Raw genomic sequence first — 26,414 nt, 5'->3', positions numbered from 1 at the left:
CAAGGGGTTACTATTGTGTAAATGAGTTTATCTAACCATGTAAACATATGTCATACTCATTTCAAAAAATTTAAGCAACGTCACACAAGTGTCATCGCAAAGTGTATCTTTGGTGTTGCACTTGTCGTAAGTCATCGTGAAGTTGTCGCAATAAGGGAAATGTGTGATGCATGTGTCATGTATGATCTATGTTGTTGTTTCATCAAGTTTTCTAAGTGTGTAATCATAGTCAAGTCATATCACTGATCACATCAATTCACTGATCCCACACAGCCAAATTTCGAAAATTTCCTAGTAACTTAGCCTCATTCGGCCCTCCTCAACTGCACATTGCACAATTCTAGCCCTCAAACTGCAACCCTTCCCCTTGACATTACGTAAGGTGCAATTCTTGCTTCCCAGGACTGTGCAATACGCAATTCCAGTTCTCATGCCTAGACATTGGCCCTTAGAATTGTGTAATCCATCCCTTGAGCCTAGACTCAACCTCACATTATGAAGTCTCTGAGCTCAAGCTTAGTCGTTGAGCTCCTGAGAAACGTAATTTCACAATCGCCAAGTTTTCTTTGCCTCCCAGAATTTTGTAGTTGGTTGAAACAATGGAAAACCCCTTAGCCCAGCTCACTAAGTCCCAAAACTACGCAATCTGCCTAGCTAGTCCAGCCTGAACTATGGATTGCATAGTCTCAAGGATCAAGCTTCACCATAGATTTCCCAAGCTACAACATTGCGCAACCACTAAGCCTCTCCCTTAGCCTGCAACCCGGTTCTATCTCAATGTGTGGATCAACATGCACCATCTTAGACAGTAGGGATTTATCATACTGATGTTGTCCCATCATGAGTGAATTTCATATGTAGATTGTTGTAAGTTATTTTGACACCATATAAGTTACAAAATTATTTAAAAATAATTTGTCACCTTCCTACAATTCTATCCTTACCTTGATAAATTCCTTCCTTTAATATCATTTCATCTAACCCTTTCCATTGCTAAACCATGAAGTTTATGAAGTTTCTATAAATGTCTCCAAATTATTTTTAAAAGGTTTTTATTTTAGATAAAATTCAATTTTATAAAATATGTGTATTCTTATTTTTATAAAATTAATTATTTAAAATATTAAAACTTAGTTTAAAAAATAACTATCCCAATCTCTCGGCCTGGAGTATGCCGTAAAACTGCTTCTGTTTGGCTAAGAGCTCGTCTTCCTCGGACGTAAGGAAACAGGTTAACGGCCCAAGACCCAGAGGCATCTGGCAGGAGTGAAAGCCTGCTCCCTTACGGACCACCAGCGGGTTATTACAGGTGGCGTGGTTTTCCTTGATAACAGTGATGAGTCAAACCGACATTCGCGGATAGCAGCCAGAGATGGCTGTCCTCACTGTTGGTTTGACACCTGAGTTTGATAGGTTTTGCCACCTTCGGAAAAAAAAACTATCCCAATCTCTAAACTATATAAACCTCATTTATTTATCATAAGTAAGCCAAAGTCAAATTCACTTTATGACCCCCCTCGCATTTCATAAATTAAATTTCACTAAAATTAAAGTCCTCGAGACCCCTCCGACATTTAACTAAAGGGGGCTCCGAAAAAGTTGTTTTCACTCTTACTGGATTTTACACGTGTCATTTTCCCCTTCATTCCAGACCCCCTTCTAAAACCTCTTACTACCCACCCCCTCTGGAATCCATTAATTATATTGTTTCGACTTTTATAAAATGTGGCGGGAATGGAATTTCATATGATTATGAAATAAATTTTATATGGATGGGAGGCTGAGTAAAAGAGATATGAGGTGAAACTAGATTTTAAAGGAATTCATGGGAGGCTAAGTTAAACAACACTAATGGGTGAAATGAAATTACAAGCTAAAGTGTAAAACGATTTTACAACTACAAGTGAAATGAATTCACTAGTGCAAGAAAATGAATTTATAAAAGAAAGTAAAAGGATAACTTTTTCTACCATATGCTTATGAAACTAATGTACATGTGAGACAAAATGAGATTCATGTAAATAAGTTTTATGGATAGGAGGCTAAGTTAAAACACATTTACAGAGAAGAAAGATATTTTTTTATAGCGATAAAAGGAAAAATAGAAATACTTTACTATCCATGGATTTACAAAAACAACACATGGTTTTTCAAAACCTATGGGAAGAGAAAACAAGCCATCAATTTGGAAAAACAACACATGGTTTTTTAAAACCCATGGGAAGAGAAAACAAGCCATAGATTTACAAAACAACACATGGATTTCAAAATCCATAGGAAGGGAAAACAACACATGGATTTGAAAAGATGGTTTGTTAAATTATTCAAATGAAGATGTTGAAATTTTAATTATGAAATTCATTTAAGGGTTTAATCAAAATATTTGAAAATATTATATATATATATATATATATATATATATATATATATATATATATATATATATATATATATATATATATATTTCCCAAATGTTTTGTGACAATAATGAAGTATTCAAAAGATGATGAAAGAAAAAAAAACAAAAATAGAACTTAAAATGCATGTAGCAGAGCAATCAGATTTAAAAGGGTAGTTAGCAGATTCTGTGAAGACAAATTCAACCTTTTTCCATATTTCAATGGCATAAATGTATCATCAATCTAAGATACCTAGCAATAGAAGATTTCAAGGGCATAAATATATCATCAGTCTAATATACCTAGCAACAGAAGATCAACAGATTGAGGATCATTTTGCAGTTTTCCAGCATTCAGAAAACCAATTCCAGAGTTTAATGAACACTTCAATGTTTCCAGCAGGTAAATTAGAGATATTATTTTATTTTAGTTATTGTTTAAGATTTTATTCCAAAATTATTGTAACAGTTTAGGAGAGATTTAGTCTATATATTGTTTCATTTATAATTTAAAAGGGTTGTATTTTTATTCCACAACCTTTCAGCTTTGTAAAAATTTGATTACCAAATTCTTAATTGAAGCCTTCCAGCTCCAGTTCATGACATAACTTGTGTTTTTTGTATGTTTATCTAGTATTTTCATATCTTATTTCTGCACATATTCATAGTAACATACAAGATTATGGGTAAGAATAGATTAAGTATCAATCTCTCTTAAATCCCCCACAAAGTTATAATCATTTAAAGAGATTAGTTTATTGGACACATTGTCTGAGATAACTCCTCTACATATTTAAATTGTTGCCTCTTGTCATCTCTTGAGTGTGTCTTGTTTGGCTATAGAAGTCTTCTACACGCATCCAAATTTTCCTAGTTGATTAAGTATTCAGTATGACTGCTTAATTATCAGGAATTTCCTTATATTCTTCTGTCAAATTCTTTAAAAATCATGTTATTCTATCAGGCTAGAAGCTGACACTTTGAGCAAGGACTCTGCAAGAGAGGGATTTATTCATGAACATGGATTGTGAAATCATCAACAACCACCCAAACTAAATCATAAATCTAGCCATTGTGCTTCATAGGTTGTTGTTCAGTGACAGTGAACAATATTAAATAAAGCCTCATAACTATTGAGGGAGCTCCCTCTAGTTCAAGGGCCATCTTGAACCTAAAGACTAGTTGAGTCAGTTTATCACTATAGTTTTTGCAACCAAGGACTACCTACGAGAAACGAGTACAACATAGGTACTATATCATACCATGATAGGATGATGAAGAAGGAGATGGAGAAGGGAAACATGTTGGAAGACATCTTTGTAGCTAATTATGCAAGTTGATCAATCAGAGAAAGCAAAGGGACACCAGTTTGCGACCTCAACTAAAGACTTAATATCATCAAAGAATCCTTACCTGTAACTCATATGGAGGTGTATAGAAGAGCATTCTCGAGAAGATATACAACAAGGAGTAGCAATGGTGTCTTGAAATTTCCATGTCATCAAGCATTACATGTCAACAGTGCCACGTCATGTCATGTCATGGGTTGTGTTATGCCACATCATTATTGTGGATTATGTAATTTCTTATTCGAAAATGTATTGTAAAGTGGAAGTCCAAAGGAAACATACATAATATGAAGAGTCATGTAAAGTCGAAAATTCATAAGAAGTCAAATAGTTACGAGGATAGTAAAAGAGTCACAAGGGAGGTGAAGCATCACCCCGTTGGTTATATATACACCCTCATTGTATGAGAAAAATACTTTTCACCTTGGCTCCTCTCATATGGAATTAGAGAGACAAGCTAGTTCTTTCGGGGAGCAAGTTGTGGCTCCAACGGTCCACTATTGGAGATAGTGGTGTTCATTGTATACATATGTCCGTGAACTTTTACTTAATATATGAAGCCTAATGGCTAGCACGTTCTTCATGCATGGATTATGAATATCTGTAAGACTGATCTGTGAATGTTTGTAATTCATGTTTACTTTCTCCTGTACTAAAGTAGTTGAACTATTTCAGTTATTTTAGTGCTTATAATATTGGGAATGTGTCGTAGCGGTTGCTATGGCTATCGTGTCTTTGTGGACTAATCCACTGGATTCTAGAGAAATCCTTCTTGTTTGTATTGGTTACAATGATGATTGCATATTTGTGGAATATTTCGCTGGATGTTAGACAAATTCTTCTTGTTTGTGTGTGTTTCTACTGGAGTGGTACTATTACCTATCTCCTAGAGGATCACTTTTATTATCCTCTGCAATAGAAGAACCTTGACACACCTACAATTGAACACTCACTAGGCACAATGACTTGCTTTTCTAAGGTATGTGGGCATCCCTCTCTCTTGATGACAGTTAGAGCCAAGGAAAATACTTAAGAAATCAGCAACCGGGCCATATTCTAGATGGGGTTACTATACCAAATGGTGTGATTTCTAATTGGAACCACTTATTAGGGAGACCCCTTGAATGTTGGCGGGTCCAGTAACATCAACATCTTCCTTGTAGAGCATGAGCTAGAGTGCTACATTTGACAAGGATGTTGAGAATTTGGAATCTATTCGAGCAGAATTCAATGAGAAAAATGTTAACACTTCTTCACTTGAAGAAACATAGGCCTTTGAAAATCCACCAATAGAAGCAACAAAAGAAGTTGCTCCATGAGAGCTAGGTGCCAGTGAAGCATCTCCCAAGGTAGGGTGAGAAACAACTTTTTCCAATCGCTAATTTGACTAGATAGAATACACTTAATTTTTTTGGGCTTGCACTTAGAACTAGTGTTAAGATAGTGTTGAAGCCCCGAAAATCGGGTCTACAACAAGGGGGATATCCACCTGGTTCGGACCTTGGTTAGCAGCTCCTTTTCCATTTGGTGTAGTGGGTCCGACTAGGGATACGGGACCAGTTTCCCAATTTATGTGTGCGTGTGTTGAGAATTGATATTTCCTTCCTAATACCTTCTAAGTAAAATTCCTTTATTCTAAATATAATTTAACAACAATGCAATTGTATTCTAATAAACAGAAATATCTAATTCTAAAACTACCCCGGGATTTAATCTTTTAATTATTCATTCTAAAATAGTTTCTACAGCAATTGGTAATAAAGATCATTCAATTGATATAAGAAAAGAATTCAATAAATATGAACTATTTCCTATAAAAAGTTAGCCAAACAGTTGTGAAAAACATATCACATAATAAGTCACTCATATATTAAGAAAAAATGAATGGCTATCACCGTACAAAAGTGCCAAATGATAACTCAAGCATTCAAGCATTCATACATAAATAACTAAACATGAATATCACCATAACACGTAAGCAGAATTTGTTAAGAGATAAAAGTACCATTTATAACGAGTTCTACCCATGAGCTCCAACAATAATGATTTATCTCTTCTTAATTCAACATCTACTAAGAGTACAAAAGTGCAATTTCAGTAGCAGATATTAAACACAGATATCAATAAATATTGTTCCATTCATTCATCAAAACCTCCTCGGAGGGTGCAGAAGTGCATGTTCTGAGGACAAGTTTTTGATCAATTTCAGGACCCCTCTCTAAATGCATGAGAAGGGTTTAAATACTACTAGCTAAATCTAAAAATAGTTTATTAAAAAAAATATAGGAGGCAGTTTAAATGATCGTCCTCTCTTCAGGCAAAAATAAGACAAAACTAAAACTAAAACTGAATCTAAAAGTAAAACTGGAAATTAACTATCTATGTATCTGATCTTTGTAGTCGCAAGCATCCAGCATTGGCTTGAGGAGAGTTGGTTGGCCGACCTCCGACTTTAACTGTCCTGCGAAAACGGAATTGACAAGTGCTGGCACCATCTTCTCGGTAGAATTAGTGAGACATTTGAGAGTCATGCACAGACTGTGTGGTTTAACCAAGTGCTGCCAGTAAGAATCCCAGCTTAACTTGGTTAACCTTTTGATGGACTCTGCTCTTTCTTGAGCCTTTTGTCTCCAGCTTGTCTGTAGATGCTGCACATTTGGTAGAAATTTACATACCACTTGAAGATATCCCTGATAAATACCACTGGTTTTTAGAGTTCGGGTTTTGTCTTTCGCCTTTAGTACTTTTTCCTACAATTTTTCAAGCTTACAGGTAACTGAGTGATTAGAGGATTTCCATTTCAAGAGGTTTTGCCTGGCGATGCGCGATTCAGAAACAGCCTCGGTTTCTTAATCCGGGCTTCCCTAATGCTATTTTTTTTTTGCCTCTTATGCGTTTTTTGTTAGAGGATGTAAACCTTAAATTTTGTGGGAGGAATGAATCCACGAGTTCTTAGCTCTAAGTCTTAAACTATCGGTCTATTATCTTAGTGCTATTCAGTACCCATTTGACCATGTCCATGTATGGAAGAATCTTGGGCCTTGCCGTTATTCGGTGCAAGAACGAACATGCTAGTTCTGTAATTGACGCCTCAGATGACCCGCGTGAGTCTATTGTAGTTGTAACCTCCATTACTCTGGGATTTTCTTCCTTGAGTAGATTGTGCATGCCTTCCCAAGTAGTAATGCTGGCATCTCTGTTACAAGTGGTGTCTGTGTATAAGGGCATCATTTCTTTCTCTTCAGAACTCGGAGCCTTTCCTTTCTTTCCCATAATATTCTGAACACTGCTATGTATATCTCTCTGCTTTTTGCTCCTGCAATTTGCAAATGAGGCAAGAGTAATGATAAGAAAAAGGTGACGGGAAAGCTTTAAATGCCAAAATCATATAAAATATATCACCTTACGTGAAATGGCTCTTCAATCAGATCAAAACCATATTTCATTAATGATTGCCAACTAACTCATTAAATTAACATTAACGCGCATAACTAGGCATTGGTTTGTGGAAAGGCTTTTTCGAACAACGAGCCCCGCAGATCTATGATAAGGCAATTTTGCGATTTGCTTCGCAATATCGTTGATCCGTTACATGTGGCAATCATTTACCATATTTTTTCTGCGCAATGCATTTGCGAGACACACCATCGCATATCGGTGGTTTGAGGTATTTCACTTTAAGTGATACTTGAAGCACGTTAAAACTACGATGCGATGAATGTCTTCAGTGCGTGATTTCGCATCGCGATTTCGCAATCTTAGGATTTGGTTTGTAGGAAAGCATCTATTACCTTTTTGCGATGCGATGCGACGCTTTTTATTGAGAAAACGGTTTTGTTCGAACTTATCATAAAACTTAAGTCTTTTTGGATTTTCGGGTATTCTCCTAAGTTTTATGATAGTAAGATTTATTCAAAAAGGAAATACAAGTCCTAATTTATTTTTTTGAATTTTATGGATAAGGGTCCCCATTTATTTAGTATTAGTGATAATACTAAATAAGAAGGGGGGTTGTTGCTGGCCACAACAATTGGCGATTCACTTGGAAGAACCAGTTATCTCTGCTTTTCTTTTGAATTTTCTAAACTTCCAAAACAGAAGGTTTTTTAGAGAATCAAACTTTATTATAGAAAGATAAAGTACACCATGCTTTCAGCTGTTAAGGATAGTTTGTTTCTTCTATGTTAACTTTGTTTATTTACTTCCTAGAGCTAGTCATTGTATTTACATTAGCCACTACTTGGTTTATAAAGATAAAAACAAAGTCTTCTCTGTAAATCAGTTTTAAATATGCTCATTTGTCGTAGGTAGAGCCTCTGCTGCCAACAGGCGTTTATAGCCTCGACAGGGTTACCTGTTACCCAACAATGATCCTGTATCCTACTTAGAGAAATATACAATTTTCAAAGGGAAATCCATGTTCACACTTATTGCTTTTATTTTCTTTCAATCCTTAAAGAACAATGCCTTGGTTTGGTAGCCAAATTATGACAGTGCCACTCACTTGATTTATAACTTTGCTGAACAAGCTGGCTCGTGATGAGACCCCTTGTCTTTTGATTGCAATAATCTCAAGTCATTTCCCTGTTGTGATATGTAGTTTTGGCAAAGTCAGCAAGCTATAATATCTATGATCATGATAAGTCAGCTCGTGATGAGACCTCTTATTCTTTAAGTTAAAGTGTATCGTTGGATTATTCCTTGAAGCTCGTAATTCCCTAGGTGGGGAGGAAGTCATTGTTTCCTTAAGAATAGCTCTGGACGACAATGGTAGAGTTTTTGGAAAGAGATTTTCTACAGAGAATCTTCGTTTTGTTATTGATACTTTTCATTTGACTGACATAAAACAAATTCCAACTAAAGGTTGTTTTTTATCAAAATTTACAAAGTTGAAACTAGTATCATTTTTAAGCTTATAGCTTTTGATTGTATCTTTCAATAATAATGTTCAATTTTCTAAATCAGACCTATTTATACAAGCAAACAAACAAAATTTAAAAGAAATTCTAGTCTTTTTCGTGAATTCCAAATGTAACCATTTACAATTGGTTTTATTATCAAAATAAAGGAAAAGCTAATTTACAAAAATAGAAGAATGATCTCCTATGGAAAGTATTTTTTGAGGATCTGTCCGTTAACAGGTAAAGATTCTCTTTTTCCTGTTAAATCCTGTAAGATAAAGGTAGATGGACCTACGATTTCTGCGATTTGGAAAGGGCCAAGCCACATTCGTTGAAACTTCGTATGTTTGCCCTTTTCCTTGTGAGCTTTATCCCATTTTAAAACTAGATCCCCTATCTGAAATTATTTTCTAGATATCGTGTTTGAATCAAAAGAAGATTTTACTAATGCTTGGTGATGTGCATAAGTTATTTTAGCTTGTTCTCTTTGCTCTTCTAGCTTAAGGATTTGTAACTACCTTAGTTGTAAGGAAGAAGTTGGTGTTTCGTCAATAAATTGAACTAAGGCCAATGAGGGAATCACTAGATGAGTTGGAAGGATCACTTCTTTCCCATAAACCAAATTAAAGGGAGAAGTGCCAATGGAGGCTTTCTGCGTTATTCGGTTTGCCCATAGAGCATATGTTAAGGATTTGTGCCAATTATTATGAGTTCGATAAATGGTTCGCTTAATGATTCAGATTAAGTTCTTATTTGTTGATTCAACTAACCCATTCCCTTGCGGATAATAATTGGTAGAGTATTTAAGCTTAAAACCTCTTTTGAGCGCAAATTCAATCATAGCATTGCCAGAAAAATACGATGCATTATCAAACATTAAAATGGAGGGTAAACCAAACCTGGTGATTACGAACTGATCTATGAAATCAATGATGTGTTCGGCATTAGCTGTCTTGAGAGGAACTACTTCTACCCATTTAGTAAAATAATCTGTAGCTGTAAGGATATATCTATGTTGTTTAGATGAGTGAGGAACGATCTCACCTATTATATCCAATCCCCATTGATTAAAAGGTTGATAGATATTGACTAGTTGCAAAGGCAATGATGGTTTCTTTTGTCTTCCAGCAGCAGTTTGACAAACTTGCATTTCCTTACGTAGCTATGCGCATCTTTGAATAGTGTAGGCAATATTTTATGTGATGTAGTATCTCCAGCATAATGTCCACCTGCTGATCCATCATGGAGTTCCTGCAACACTTTTTTAGCTTCAGCTTTCTCAAGGCATCGAAGGAGAACTGAATCATAATTCATCCTAAAAAGTACATCATTTACGAGTTGATATTACTTAACCTTCAACCTTAGGGCTCTTTTCTTTGTATAATCTAGGTTTGAAGGAGCATATCTATTCTTTAGATAAAATATGATATCAGCGTATAATGATTCAATATCGTTTAGGCTTACCTCATACATTTGCACTTCTGAATACGGTATTTCTAAAATAATCGATGCTCCAGCCAGCATTTTACAAAAGCCTTGACCTTTTACAATATTTGCAGGTTTAATTTCAACATCGTATTTTTGTAAAGCAGTAACCCAATTTTCTCTCTTTTCACCCACATCTTTCTGTACTAAAAGATTTCTTACCGCTGGAAACGACATAATGATTTTTGTATGGGTTTTAAGTAAGAATGGTCTGAAATGTTTGATCACTTTGAAAACAGCGTAAGCTTGCTTCTTGACATCAGAATAATTTAATTCAGCCCCTTGTATATTTGAACTGAAAAAGGCAATTGGGGCTTCCGCCTTATCTTGATTTGCTTGAGTGAGTATCGTAGCATATGATCTATCAGAGGAAAATGTATATAAATGAAAGGATCGGAAAAATTTGGAGTGGCTAAAGATGGTGCGTTCACAATCGCTTGTTTAATCAGGTTGAATGCTTCATATTCTTCTTGGCCTCATTTAAAGATTAAATTCTTTTTAATCATTGCTTGTAAAGGAGATACGATCCTTGAAAAGTCTGGAACAAATCTCTTTACAAAATTAATTTGGCCAAGGAAGGATTGCATAGATTTCTTGTTGTGAGGCACGGGTATTTCAGAAATCTCCCTGATTCTGTCAGGATCAATATGGATTCCAGATTTTGACACTATAAATCCAAGAAGTTTTCCTTCACTTAATGCAAAAAGGGATTTTTTTGGATTAAGTGAAATTCCATACCTTTGGCAACGTTGGAAGATCTGTTTCAAATCTCTAAGATGATTACCTCGTTTCTTGGAATATACAGTTATATCATCCAAGTAAATTACTACTGATTTGTTTACTAATCCCTTAAATGCGATGTCCATGGCCCTTTGAAATGTGGCACCAGCATTAATCAGACCAAAGGGCATCTTTTGATATGCATAAGTGCCCCATTTGGTTCTGAACGTGGTCTTTAATTGATCATCAGGGTGGACCAAAACTTGGTTGTAGCCGGAGAAACCATCCAAAAAGGACATTAATTTTGATCCTGCAACTGCTTGTAATATTTGCTCCATGGGAGGCAAAGGAAAATTATCCTTTTGGCAAGCTTTGTTAAGATTTCGAAAGTCAATGCAAATTCTAATGTCTCTGTTTTTCTTTCTAACGGGAACCATATTGGAAACCCATTTAGAATGTCGAATGGGAAAAATGATTTTGGCTTTCAATAATTTATTGAGCTCGGATTTAATCTGATTTTCCAAATTAGGGTGGATTTTCCTCATCTTTTGCTGGACAGGTTTTTCATCATCTATCATTGGGATAGTATGCTGAATGGTAGAAGTGTCGTAAGTCTTAAGTTCATCATAGTTCCAGGAAAAGACACTTTTGTATTGTTTCAAGAGACGAATGTATGCTAATCTTTCTTCAGGGGCTAGGCCAAGACCTAGATTGATATTTTGTGGCTTGGTATTAGTTCCTAGATTTACTAATTCATAGTTCAGAGTTGAACTTTGAAGTTTTGAATTGGTCGATCTTTTGAATCGGTCTTTCAAACCATATAAGTCTTCCAATTTGACCTCTAATTTTGGCATAGCATTATTAGTGCTATCTTGTTGTAACTGTTTGTCATGTTGGTCTTCATCTATAATCTGATTATTGTAAGATCCCTCTGATGTGAGGAAGCTTACAATATCAAGATCATCATTGAAAATTATCCAATTGGTAATGTTATCAGGAATCGAGGGTCTAAAAATTAATTCAATTGAGAATATATCTGGGCTATAGTCTTCTGAGGGAACGAGCTTGGAAGCTACGTTTGCCAAGAGGTCAGCACTAGCATTTTGGAGCATAGGAATTGAGGAAATATTGAATGTTATAAAATGTTTAGTCAGATCTTGTACTAAAGATTGATAATGCTTTAAATGACCTGATAGACAATGTATAGTATTTCGTACCTATCTAATTACAATCTCAGAATCTCCAAAAACTTGTAGATACTTGATATCTAGTCCGATTGCTTTGTATAATCCTTGGATTAAAGCCTCGTATTCTACAGTATTATTGGTGCAATCGAACTCGAGTCTACAAGTTAGCATGGTTTTGTTTCCCTCTGGACTAACTAATACGCATCCTGCTCCTGCTCCATCGTTAGACTTAGAACCGTCAAAAAATAACTTCCAAAATAAAGATTTATTTACAGGACTATTTATGAAATTAACACATTTAGAACTATCTGTTTGAGAAAAGTTTTCTACTTGAGATAAAACAAAATGTTCTAAATAAGGCGAAGTATGAGCATTGAAATTTCCTAAGAAAGAGTCAACAAAATAGTTTCCAATTATATTGTTGTTGTATGCTACAAGTTCATTTTTTCCTTCCAATTCTGTTACTATGTATTTTTGATGCCTTTCTCGCTCAACCTTTATTTGATTTGGTTTGCCATTGTAAGGGAGCCACATATGCGACCAATCAGTTGCAAAATATCCATGAAGTTTTTCAAACCAATCCCTGCTCAGAATTAAGCCATAAAATTCTGGAATGTCTGCAACTAAAATATCAATAACTTGACATACCTTTGGATTAGATGACAGCCTTATGGTAACCTGATTTAGGTTTCCGATCACTTCAACCTGCGACCGGTCTAGTTGAACTATGCGTACTGCAGATTTTTGAGGTTGAACGTTCAGCTTTGCACATATTGATTTAGGTAAGATATTGGATGAAGCTTCTGAATCAACTAAACAATTATGCAAATTTTTGTTGAAAACTTCATAAGTAAGAAGAAATGGCGGAGTATGAGATCTTGACCTTCCTCCAATTAGAGCGATGTTGTTTGGATCAACTTTACTAGTTACAGTATTTGGAGGTCTTCCCATCTCGTGGGAAGCTTGCGAGATTACAATGACAGGCAGAGGTGCAACTAGTATTGCATGTAATTCTTTCAAAAGAAGCTTTTGTTGATGTTTTAACTCGCTCAATTCATAAAAAGTAATGTTAGCCCTAGTCTTCTTCATGTCTTCTACGATATTATATTCCATCTCATCAGAAACAATCAATGTTTTAGATGGAGTTGGTGAATCTGTTTGGACTGGGCTTGTTTGAGTCGCTTTGGGTAATGTTTTCTTTCCTACGACTTTATCCTTAGACATTGAGCTCGCGCTCTTTGGCTTAGGAGTAGATTGAGGAGGATCGAGCTGATTTCTACTTCTAGTACTGACTGGTGATGCCTCTTCATCCTCTTCATCTGGGAGGATGAAATCCCACATTCCCTGTACTTCTACAACTTCTTCTTCATCAGTAGGCTCCTCGTGGGAAACTCTTCTTCTTCTTCTGATTCAAAATTTGTGATAGCATTGAGAGGCTTTGAATCAGTTGAAGGATTTCTTCTATAAGGTTTGTAAGGCTTTTTAGAAGAAGTCTCTGCTACTTGTTTCTTTATATCAACCATTTCGTTAGACATGGTTTTCAAAACTTTTTGCAATCCTTCTAAACGAATGGGTCTTTGGACTGTTTTTCTTTGGATCTTCTTTAAAAGTAACCTTCTTAGATTTACGTTCATCAACGGCGTTTTTCTTTTCTAAGGCTATTATACGTTTCTCTATCGCTATTGCTTCCTTCATATTGTCAACTAAAGTTGTTTTGTTAGCTCTATCAACGAATATTGCTATGTTTGATGGTAGGGCAGATATGTACCATTCACTTCAAACTTCTTCGCTAGGCTTAGAGGCGGTAGGAATTTTGTTCAAAATTTTATTAAAACGCGAGTTAAAATCTTTGACAGGTTTCCTTAATTCAGCCCTAAGGTTAGACAGGTCATTGATCAGTGTCGCGGTAGACCTGTCATCACCGAACTTAGTCAAGAATTGTTCTTGGAAAATATCCCAACTAGTGATAGATCTGGATGGTAATGAGAAATACCCTGATCCAGCTGCTCCTTGCAAAGTGTAAGGAAAGAGCCGAACGACAGCGTCTTCATTAGTAACCCCATTAAGATTTATAGATAACATAAAGTTGTTTATGTGTTCTTCTGTTAGCATGCCTGCTTTAGGATTAAACCTAGGTAGCCATTTTTCAGGATGGGTTGGTAATTGACTCAAGGGCACAGGCATTAAGACTGCCCCTAGGTTATTCCATGGAGTTTGGGCCATCATTGAACTACTAAGAGAGGAAAGCACAAAAGATGATCCTTGCGGTTGGGAAGATGAGGATATTACAGTTCTAGATTATTGAGAAGGAGATGTTGAAGTTCCAATGGTCTGGTGGACGATAATTTGAAGTGGAGGAGTGGATGGTTGACTTCGCGGTGGAGAGGTTGAGATGGATGATGATGACGAAAGAGTCTGGATATCAGGCCCTTTAGGTGATTTCCTTGCTCTCTTCCTTGTAGGTAGAGGTAATTCAGTTGGTTCAATACCAAACTTTTCACTCTGCAATCTGGTAAGGGGATGAGAAGGGTTATATTGCGAAGTCACACTACCTTGAGATTTTTCATATTTTTGGGGAGATATTGAAAATCGCTGAAGTTTATGGATCAAAGATTCAACTTTAGGAGGTTCAATAATAGATTTCTCTGAAATATTTGGGTTTGTGGCAACGATTGTTGTTCTATCGATTTCTCGCTCAACATTTAAAGATTCTAAATGTGATGGAGAAGTCGGGGGAGATGGTGAGGGCAATTTACTCTCAAAATGGTATTTAGATTTAGATTTACTTGCCATTCATAGTTCGAGGCCCTCCTTCTAACGCCAAATATGTTAAATCCCCAAAAATCGGGTCTACAACAAGGGGGATACCCACCCGGTCTGGACCTTGGTTAGCAGCTCCTTTTCTGTTTGGTGTAGTGGGTCCGACTGTGGATATGGGACCAGTTTCCCAATTTATGTGTGTGTGTGTTGAGAATTGATATTTCCTTCCTAATGAATTCTAAGTAAAATGCCTTTATTCTAAATCTAATTTAACAACAATGCAATTGTATTCTAATAAACAGAAATATCTAATTCTAAAACTACCCCAGGATTTAATCTTTTAATTATGTGATCTAAAATAGTTTCTGCAGCAATTGGTAATAAAGATCATTCAATTGCTATAAGAAAAGAATTCAATAAATATGAACTGTTTCGTATAAAAAGTTAGCTGAACAGTTGTGAAAAACATATCGCATAATAAGTCACTCATATATTAAGCAAAAATAAATGGCTATCACTGTACAGAAGTTCCAAATGATAACTCAAGAATTCAAGCATTCATACATAAATAATTGAACATGAATATCACCATAACACATAAGCAGAATTTGTTAAGAGATAAAAGTACCATTTATAACGAGTTCTACTCATGAGCTCTAGCGATAATGATTTATCTCTTCTTAATTCAACATCTACTAAGAGTACAAAAGTGCAATTTCAGTAGCAGATATTAAACACAGATATCAATAAATCTTGTTCCATTCATTCATCAAAACCTCCTCGGAGGGTGCAGAAGTGCATGTTCTGAGGACAAGTTTTTGATAAATTTCAGGACCCCTCTCTAAATGCATGAGAAGGGTTTAAATACTACTAGCTAAATCTAAAAATAGTTTATTACAAAAAATATAGGAGGTGGTTTAAATGACCATCCTCACTTCAGGAAAAAATAAAGCAAAACTAAAACTAAAAGTAAAACTGGCAATTAACTATCTATGTATATGATCTTTGTAGTCGCAAGCATCCAACATTGGCTTGAGGAGAGTTGGCTGGCCAACCTCCGACTTTAACTGTCCTACAAAAACAAAATCGACAAGTGTTGGCACCATCTTCTCGGCAGAATTAGTGAGACGTTTGAAAGTCATGCATTGACTGTGTGGTTTAACCAAGTGCTGCCAGTAAGAATCCCAGTTTAACTTGGTTAACCTTTTGATGGACTCTGCTCTTTCTTGAGCCTTTTGTCTCCAGCTTGTCTGTAGATGCTGCACATTTAGTAGAAATTTACATACCACTTAAAAATATCCCTGATAAATACCGCTGGTTTTTAGAGTTTGGGTTTTGTCTTTCGCCTTTAGTACTTTTTCCTACAATTTTCTAGGCTTACAGGTAACTGAGTGATTAGAGGCTTTCCATTTCAAGAGGTTTTGCCTGGCGATGCGCGATTCAAAAACTGCCTCGGTTTCTTAATCCAGGCTTCCCTGATGCTATTTTTTTTGCCTCTTGCGCGTTTTTTGTTAGAGGATGTAAACCTTAAATTTTGTGGGAGAAATGACTCCACAAGTTCTTAGCTCTGAGTCTTAAACTATTGGTCTGTTATCTCAGCGTTATCCAGTACCCATTTGACCATGTCCGTGTATGGAAGAATCTTGGGCCTTGCCGCTATCCGGTGCAAGAACGAACATGCTAGTTCTGTAATTGACGCCTCAGATGACCCGCGTGAGTCTGTTGTAGCTGTAACCTCCATTACTCTGGGATTTTCTTCCTCAAGTAGATTGTGCATGCCTTCCCAAGTAGTAATGCCGCCATATTTGTTACAGGTGGTGTCTATGTATAAGGGCGTCATTTCTTTCTCTTCAGAACTCGGAGCCTTTCCTTTCTTTCCCATAATATTCTGAACACTGCTATGTATACCTCTCTGCTTTTCGCTCCTGCAATTTCCAAATGAGGCAAGAGTAATGATAAGAAAAAGGTGACGGGAAAGCTTTAAATGCCGAAATCATATAAAATATATCACCTTATGTGAAATGGCTATTCGATCGAATCAAAACCATATTTCATTAATGATTTCCAACTAACTCATTAAATTAACATTAACGCGCATAACTGGGCATTGGATTGTGGAAAGGTTTTTTCAAACAACGAGCCTCGCAGATCTGCAATAAGGCGATTTTGTGATTTTCTTCGCAATATCGTTGATCCGTTACGTGTGGCGATCATTTACCATATGTTTTCTGCGCAATGCAATTTGCGAGACGCGCCATCGCATATCGGCGGTTTGAGGTATTTCGTTTTAAGTGATACTTGAAGCACGTTAAAACTGTGATGCGATGAATGTCTTCAGTGCGTGATTTCGCATCGCGATTTCACAATCTTAGGATTTGGTTTGTAGGAAAGCGTCTATTGCCTTTTTGCGATGCGATGCTTTTTATTGAGAAAATGGTTTTGTTTGAACTTATCATAAAGCTTTAAGTCTTTTTGGATTTTCGGGTATTATCCTAAGTTTTATGATAGTAAGATTTATTCAAAAAGGAAATACAAGTCCTAATTTATTTTTTTGAATTTTATGGATAAGGTCCCCACTTATTTAGTATTAGTGATAATGCTAAATAAGAAGGGGGATTGTTGTTGGCCACAACAGATAGGAATTATTTTTTTTTGCTTTGGACAAATCAAATGCAACACTTGCATGTTTCAAAGAGGGTGAATTAGAGTTTTTTGTTATAATAGTTCCATCAAATGGTTCTAAGTTTTGGTTTTGGCCTTGTGAAGAAGAAGTTTGCACAAATAGCAGAGTGCTTTAAAACACCAAAAAATGGCAGAACAAATGGAAAAGAAAATATATAGAGGAATAAATCTCCAAATAAATCTAACACCAACTTCACAACGCATGGAAAGTGGGAAATGTCTTTGATACTTTGGTCAGGTGGAGAATATACACCGAAATTTTACCTAAGTACATTTCCTTTGCCAATTTCAGGAAGGCCTAGTGCTTTTCAAAGACTTAAGCTTTCATGATTAGAAGTATATATTAGTACATATTAGGCAGGATCGATGTTATAGTGTCATGGTGCAAACATTAGTTGTGCTCCTTATTAATTCTAGTGAAAAATAGAGGAACTAGATGCATTAAATTTGAATAGATTTCCATAGTGGAAAAAAATAGTCACTTTTTTCAAGGTCTATGTTTTTTTAGGCTATGCATTAATCCATATTAATGTTTTCTATCATATATATAGCTCTAATATTATATCCCTATTAACAATAAAGCAAGTACAACATAGATGGAAATTATAGGTTGAGAAAATAAGAATCCAAGGCTACATGTTATTAGTAACAAATCTCTAGAATATTGCAAATGAAATTCAATCCTATGCATATGAAAAAATATGTAGAGAAAATAATCTCTGACAAAAAATTTCCAGAATAAATGGAGAAGAAAATATCTAGAGGAATAAATGTCCAAAGAAATTTGAGTGTAATCTTATAAGTTTTGGCAAGCAAGTGAAGGATTTGTGAATTTGGCAAGGTAAAGAGTCAAGGCCTAATCACGACTTAAGTACTTGGCACATCTCAAAATCAGGAAGGCCCAAGATTTCCCCAATTGTCAAACTTATATGGTTAAAATTTTAGATTTGCATGTATTAAGTAGAAGAAAAGCTATTAATCTTGGGGGTCTTGTTTCTATGGCTTGACTTTTTAATTCCGACAACATGTGCTTCAAATCTTGCCACTATTTTTTTGTGACACCGGAACTACTTTTTAAATATCAATTTTCCCCTTTAGGCAAATTTCCTTGACCATGTCTCACTGTGTGTTCTATATTTTCTTTAGGCCTTGAGAAAAACTACAACATATCACAACTTTGAAGGAGTCTCCGCATGAATAAATTCCTAATGAGGAATTTCCTAAATACGAGTATTTAACCTGTTAGGTAATGATTTCCTGCTTTGAAGAGTACTCTTCCATAGAGTACTCTCAAATGAAGCTTCTTTAGATTTTTCAAACATTTTAATCACCCACACATTCCACAAGGGTGCAACTACAATTGGATGCGCAAAATGCTATTCTACTCCAATTTTTTTTCCAAAGCCTTAGTTTTAAAGCTAGAGAAATCGGTGAAAATTGTGACAGATAAAAAGGCTATACATATGCATCCTTTGACAGCTAATGATAGTGAAACAATTGGTAATCTAATTAGGACAAAATAAAATGGGTGTAAAAATCTATCATCAAGCTTGCATATGAATCCTACCTCAGTTTGAAAAGATATTGATCAATTTAGTTTTACTTGGTTTTTTTTTTTTTCGATCAACATATTCTATTAATTCAGAAAATATTTACAAAGGAATATTTTGATCATCATTCGACTCCCAACCTCACTCTGAACAAATTTTTTGGTCGTGGGAGGATTACAAAATTGACAAAAAAGACACCACAAAGATGGGTGTTGATATACCCATAGATCAAAAAGTCACCAAAAAACATACAAAATGTATACGAAACCAAACATGAGAACCGATACTAAGGGATCTGGTCCTGACGCTACTCTCCATAGGCTGGTGGATGAATTGGTGGGTGCTCACTACCATGTACATGGAATTTCAAATACTCCATCCTACTTTTGATGACCTACAACTTTTCAAATATCCGTCTTTGATGATATTCATTAACGACACCTTGTCCAAAATATCCCAGTACTTTTGCATAACATTGTTGAACGAACCAATGAATTCCAAGCAGTCCTCCTGTCGAAGATGAACGAGCTCTAGTAGCTAAGAAGAAATTTCCTGAAGATACCCTGCAATAGACGAGAACAAGGGAGGCTCTCTCTCTTGGCTTGGAGTTGGTTGAATTTCATGGTCCAACTCACCCATGTCAAGCTCGCTAGCTCCAGCACCATCCTGGTTGCCACCATCTACACCAGCATGCCCTCCTAGGGAAAGGCCTCCCCGACACACATGACCTCGCTAGCGTAGCATGGAGACCAAAACCATAGGCCACAAAGGACAGTGCAGCCACACTACAACAAGACACCACCTCTAACACAACCTGACACTTACCCCAGCACAAAAATCCTTCTTGTTGTATGCCTTCCGACCCCTGAAGACAGGAACAAAGCCAACACCAACACAATGATGACATCGCATAGACCAAAAAAATCCCACATAGGAATCTAGACCCTTTCCAACTACCCAGAAGAGCATTACATCCAACCAGGCATTGTCATCCGACTCATTTCCACCTCCAGGATGACACTTCCTGCATAATGACCCAACACCAAACACCCCACAACGATACCCCCTAACTCCTTGAAACAAGAAATAAGAAATGCATGGGAACCTAGCAACCGAGGTTGCATACCCCTATGCTCAATGCTAATCCTCTATAACAGAAGGAGGCAACCCACTAGGAATGCGGTGAAACTACTAATACCACCACCCCACAAGCTACTATGTCGATACCTAAGGAACCAAAAGAAACCAAGCGAATTTGAAGTATAAACATTGCATAAGAACCTTACCAGATAGCTATGCGACCACCTCTCTCCACAACAAAGATGGGAGGCAGCCGAGGACCAAAATACACAACTCCCCCAACCTATAGTTTCTTCTCTCTCTATAGTCCCAAGGCCCCAAACATGGAGAGAATTTGACCATGAACTAGCTAACACCCATGCCACCCCATTGCATGGAAGCTCTGTCAACATGAATAAATAGAATCACGAGCTCCCAAAGAGAACCAACAAAAACTTAGTGATGACCTCCCCAACTCTAAGCAATCCAATTCCTAGATGAACTGTAAACAATCTCCAAAACCGATGACTCTAAAAAAACCTTGCGCGCCTGAAAGAAATAACCCTAGATCTAAAAGGACCCTCTAACATCAACTAGATGTTTGGCACCTTAATGGCATCTGGCCAGATGTCAAGGTGGTTAATTAACCTCTGTCTCATCAAACCATTGCGCATTGGAACCACCACCCCCATCGAGGTAGTTGGTTATTTTTTTAATCTCGTGCTATTTGTTTATAAAAATTTAGTATTATTTCTTAAACTTTATCCGCAAGTACAACATGCCTCCATTATGCATGGGTAGAAATATATCACGCATGTTTTTGTTCTTGAACATTTGATGCTTTATTGGAATACATGATGATTGATACAAATTATCACATGGATCTTATAGCTCGACTTGTAAATATTCTTGCAAGGAACTATAACACATTGAACTAGAGAAGCCAAAAGTTAAATTCGTAGTTGGGAGAAGAATTCTTGCAATTGCAACCAGAGTTGGATGTGAGCTTCTTAAAAAAATATCCCTTATAGGAGTGTCTTCTAGAAGCCAGCAGAAACTAACTATAATAGTTAATGATGTTATTGAGAAGAGTAATCTTAGTAGACAATTCCTCATCTAGGATTGGAATATTGGGCAGGCTAATTCAACGATGGTTGCTTCAGAAATGCCTATAAGCAATCCACATATAAAGTTTGAAACATTGAAAAGTTATGTTAGCCAAGATATAAAAAAAGTCTTTGATCATTCTTTCTTGACAATTTTGATGTTGTTTTAAATCCTCTAAACAATTCCAATGCCAGTCTCTATGTACATTATAGGTTTATTTACTTTCAAAAGCCATCATTGGAATATGTAACTTTGGGAACCAACTACAACACTCAAATTACTATTCCTCACTTAAATGAGAGCTATGGACCACCACGATATCCTCTAGAAAGGTAGGCACCCATGTGCACATTTCATTCATTTCCACATAATATTGACCATTGTCTAACATGGGAAAGGTCAAACTTTGAGGGTTTATTATAAAAAACTCCACCTAAAGAAAATGAATTTCTTACGAAACCAAAAGAATAAAAAGAAACTACAAAGTCAGTAGGAAATTCTCTTTCTCGAGAACTTTTGGATAATGTTGTTAAGAATTTGGTTTTATAAAGATGTGTAACATTTGAATATTTAATGGCTTGGACGAGAAGAAATAAACATTCAAATACTATATATTTGTTCTTGCATCTTTTCTTGAAGGTAATTTCAACATTGATTTCATCTTACTACTTTTCATTTTGGAGATGACTCAAGTTTGAGGACTATTTTTCAAATTGTGTGAGGCAACTTACTTACACATTCCCCGAGAATGCAACTACAAGTGGAGGTGCACCATTCTGGTCTGCTCCAAAGCATTTTCCAAAGCGCCTAGAATTTAATTCCAATGATCCTAGTCATATGTCCTTAATTGTTGCAACTTCAATTTTATGAGCTAATACATATGACGTTTCTATTCAAGAATGGGCTTCTATTTTAAACAAAATTAACCAAGGTGGTTGATAAAGTGCATATAATTAGTTTTTAACACAAAGCAATGGGTTAATATTGTGATATATAAAAATCCTATAGATATTCATCCTTCGAAAATTGATTATAGTGAAATTATTGATAATGTAAGTAGGATGCTAGAAAATGGAGTTAGAAATCAATCATCAAGCTTTCGTATCAATCTTATTCAATAGAAAAAGGCGCTAATTATCTGTAACTATAATATATAGCCATTATGAATGGGAAGAAATTTAGTGCCCATGGTTTTGTGCTTAAACATTTGGTGCTTTGTTGAAATGTAAGATGATGAGGAATTTCCTAAATATGAATATTTAATCTGTTAGGTAATGATATCCTTCCTTGAAAATTACAAGCACAAACCTTAAACAACCTATGCAAGTATACAGTAGCAGAAATCAATTTAAACTATGCCTCAAACATCCAGGGTTAGAATGATATAATTTACCCCTTAGTTAGGAGGAAAACAAGAATTTAGTCCAATCGTAAGGACTTTCAAATATAACTTTTGAGGCTAATCATGAAAAAATTTCCACAATCTTAGAACATAGTTAGATCCCATTAACGAGGAGATTAAAATAAACATATAGTTAACATGAGTAATGATGAAGGATAGTGGAAGCCTTACGATGATCCTAAAAAATAAATCGTACAAGAAAATCAGGGAGGATAGTAATACTTTTTCAAAGGAAGGTTATGACACAATGCTACCATGGAAACAAAAATAGCTTCAATGAATCCAAAGGCAGGATGACCACAAAAGCCCAGAACTTCCTATAAATCCATTAATATCCACTGAAGTAGCAATTCATAATTAGGATAAGTTTTGCGCCAATTATTCAGACAACATGTAATAAATCCATGTTGAATTAAATTTGGATAAAACAAGTAGCCAAAAGTAATAGGGAATCACATAATATCTCTGAATTGATGTTGAAATATTTTTTTTATTCTTTTTGTTTTCGAGAAGTTGTTAACATAGTTAAAATAGTGAATGCAAGTGAATTCTCCAATAATTGTAGTATGATTTTCATAGGACTATAATTAATAGAGAGCCAAGTGTTAATGTTGTTGCCAATGGTGCTACAAGTTCCCTTTTTATTAGAGAAGAGATTATGAACCAAATTTAAAAAAAAAAAAAAAAAACTAGATTTACAGAATGATAAAAAGTCAAAAGTGATGAAATTGAGATATGCACTGAAGAAACAAAGAGTAAAACAATTAAACTTAAGTGTTACATGGGCCAATGAAAATAAATTGGAGCAAAGTGATTATGTTGAATTTCTTGAGAAGAGGAATTTAGATAATTGAAACAAGTCAACAATTGTTTCTTTTCCTTCCTTGGAGAGCATCGGATACATTTCACTAGGATGTTGAGAGTTTGGAATCCATCTGAACATAATTCAATGAGGAAAATGTTAAGGCTTCCCTGAAGCAAGAGATGATTTTACAAAGGCACCAACAAAAGCAACAAAAGAAATTGCTTTAAGAGAGCTTGGTGCCAGTGAAGTAGATTCTAAGGTAGAAATTTTTATAGTTCCTATATAGATGATCAAGAGCCCAAAAATACCCAAAATTATGTAGAAAATTGGATTCAACAAAACCTATATGGACAAGTCTACCTTCTACTATAGATGAAGAAGCTTACAATGCACTAGAGTGTTAAAATGATGATCCCCTAGATGGCTTCAGAGTGGATCTTTATTCATTTGCAACTAGGTGGAAGGATTTAGACACTTGGATTACATGTTCATTGATGGCCCACCTCTGTGGTAGAGATGACAATGATGTTGATGATTTTTCAATAGTAAATGGAATAGATTATCCTCAAAATATTATTTTTGGAGGTGCATTGTCAACTGAGATTGAAAGAGTTGTAGTGAGCTGCAATTCACCTACATTGCCACAAGTGGTTCAATATCTAAGGTACCAACTCTAGTTTCCTCTTTGGAGCAATATTTGGTATGACTATGATTCGAGAACAACCTCAAACCATTATCAGATAAAGTGAATCCATTTTCATAAGATTTACTTGTTAATGGCTTGTTATGAATGTGAAGTTGATCCAGTATTTTTCTCTAACATGTTGGATGAAAATTTTATTTTCAAATATTTGTATCATAACATGAAATGCTTCTCTGGAATATGGTAGTATTGATTTCTTAGTGTTTTTGACAAGGTATTGCATTGGAAGATAAGTGTTATCACCAAAAAATGATCACCTTGTCATTTCTAACTAGGGAGATCAAAACACATCATGAAGGATCAATTTTACCATAGTAAAATCACTTTCGCCATGGGAAATAATTTAGTAACTCATTTTTATTAAATTATTTCTAATTAAAATTAAAAAAACTCGATGAGAATAATTGAATAAATCATTATTTATTTAATTTTCCCTAGGAATAATGATTAAATCATTATTTGATAATTATTTCTTGTCACATTTGACTAAATTCACCTAGGAATAATTAAATAAATCACTATTTATTTAGTATTCCTTTATTCTATTATTGGAATAATTGTTAAAGCACTATTTAATAATTATTTCAATCTCACACCATTCTTAATCTTCGCAAAATAATTAATAAATCATTTTATTTGTTAATTATTTCTAAATATATATTTGACCATTTTGAATATCTTTTCCCTCTCCAAAAAATTTAATAAAGTATTCCTAATGGTTAGATCTTGATTTGTTCAATATTATTGTATTATTTTCCATTTTCAATATCAACCCAATACTTTTTTTATAAATAAGAGAGTTTTCCATTCATTCTTCACCATGGTCATTATCATCGTCGCCACTATCATCTTCTTGCATTTGAGCTCCCACTTGAGTTCTACACATTGTTGTTGGTTTTTCACATATTGAGAGAGAGAATTGATCAATGAAGCATCAAGGACATGAAAGGACCCATCCCACGGAGGGGGATTTGTAGACCCTTTTGTAGATTTCCTTCACCGGGCGTTATCACTAAAGATTATTATTCATTTAAAAGTCTTTCTATATTGGGTTATTACATTGGATTTTTATTGTTGTTTTATATTTTGGATCACATATATCTTTTTGTTGCAAGTTTTTTGTAGTTTTATTATTACAGATATGAACCGTAAGCAACCGAAAATTGTTGCTAGGGTCACTTCACACTAGTGACTTAAGTGAAGTGTTTTTGGTACACCTTCCAAGGAATTTCGTACTAACAATAAGATATTTCCAGGATGCATCTAGAAACTATCTAAAACATTGATTTAACTTATGCCTTGTCCCGCGAAAATGATAGTATTGATTCCCACAAAACAACATTTCCATTCTTCCCTAGTTCACGAAAATGACATTATTTCTTCGCACAACACAATATTCAAACAAAAATTCAATTCCAATCATGACGAATTTAGTACCTAAAATTCCTTTCTAAAGGAAATTATTTGGTTGACAAAGTTGAAGAAAATTTCCTTATGTTGAGATACTTGTGCACCTATTACTGAAGAGGTTGAGCTCATCTTTAATATTGAATTCTCTTACATAACTTTATAGAATAGCTCGAAATCAATGCATTTCTAGAAATGATGCAATAATATTTAATGGAGTTATCATATGAAGATACCTTATTACAATCTCTTTGATGTGATTTTAAGTATTTAATTAGAAAGTCTTGAAGATATCAAAGGCCGTTGAAAGTTCAAAAATATGTAAAGTAAAAAATCTAGGATTTGGAAGTTTGAAGACATTGGAAAAATTCTAGATTATTTAAATATTAGAATGTCTAGGGTTTGAAAAAACTAGCAGGGGCTTGAATAGGAAAAACCCTAAGGTTTGCACACAAAACCCTAGGATTGGTTTTTTCCACTTAAATAAGAAACCATAACCCTTGGTATGACAAGGATGATGAAGAATGCAAGAAGTCCAAGATTAATAGGGAGCTAACGTTTCTCAAAAAATAAGTATTATATAACTCTTATCTTTGGTTACTATTGTTGTTACTGTCTCTACTCTTGGTTAGTCTCTTGTCTGTATACTTTTCTTAATTATACTTGTTCTTCCATGACCTCCTAGTGAGGATTGCATGTCAATGGCAAGGGTTGCCTAGGCTTTAGCAACATATGAAAAACAAGTGGAAGATAGTAGAAAAGCAAGGGGACTTTTCAAAATTGTACTACAAGAAGACCCGAGTTTAGAGGGAGTGGAATGTCTTGATTGTGCCTAAAATAAGTCAACATCTAACATGCAGAAGATGCTAGCATGGAAGCAAGATTTTAGAAGGTTCTCA

This window comes from Pinus tabuliformis, chromosome 6 (genome assembly GCF_031772625.1).
Source record: "Pinus tabuliformis cultivar Carrire ecotype Pingquan chromosome 6, CPIR1, whole genome shotgun sequence".
In the NCBI taxonomy this organism is placed as follows: domain Eukaryota; kingdom Viridiplantae; phylum Streptophyta; class Pinopsida; order Pinales; family Pinaceae; genus Pinus; species Pinus tabuliformis.
This window is presented reverse-complemented; position numbering follows the sequence as displayed.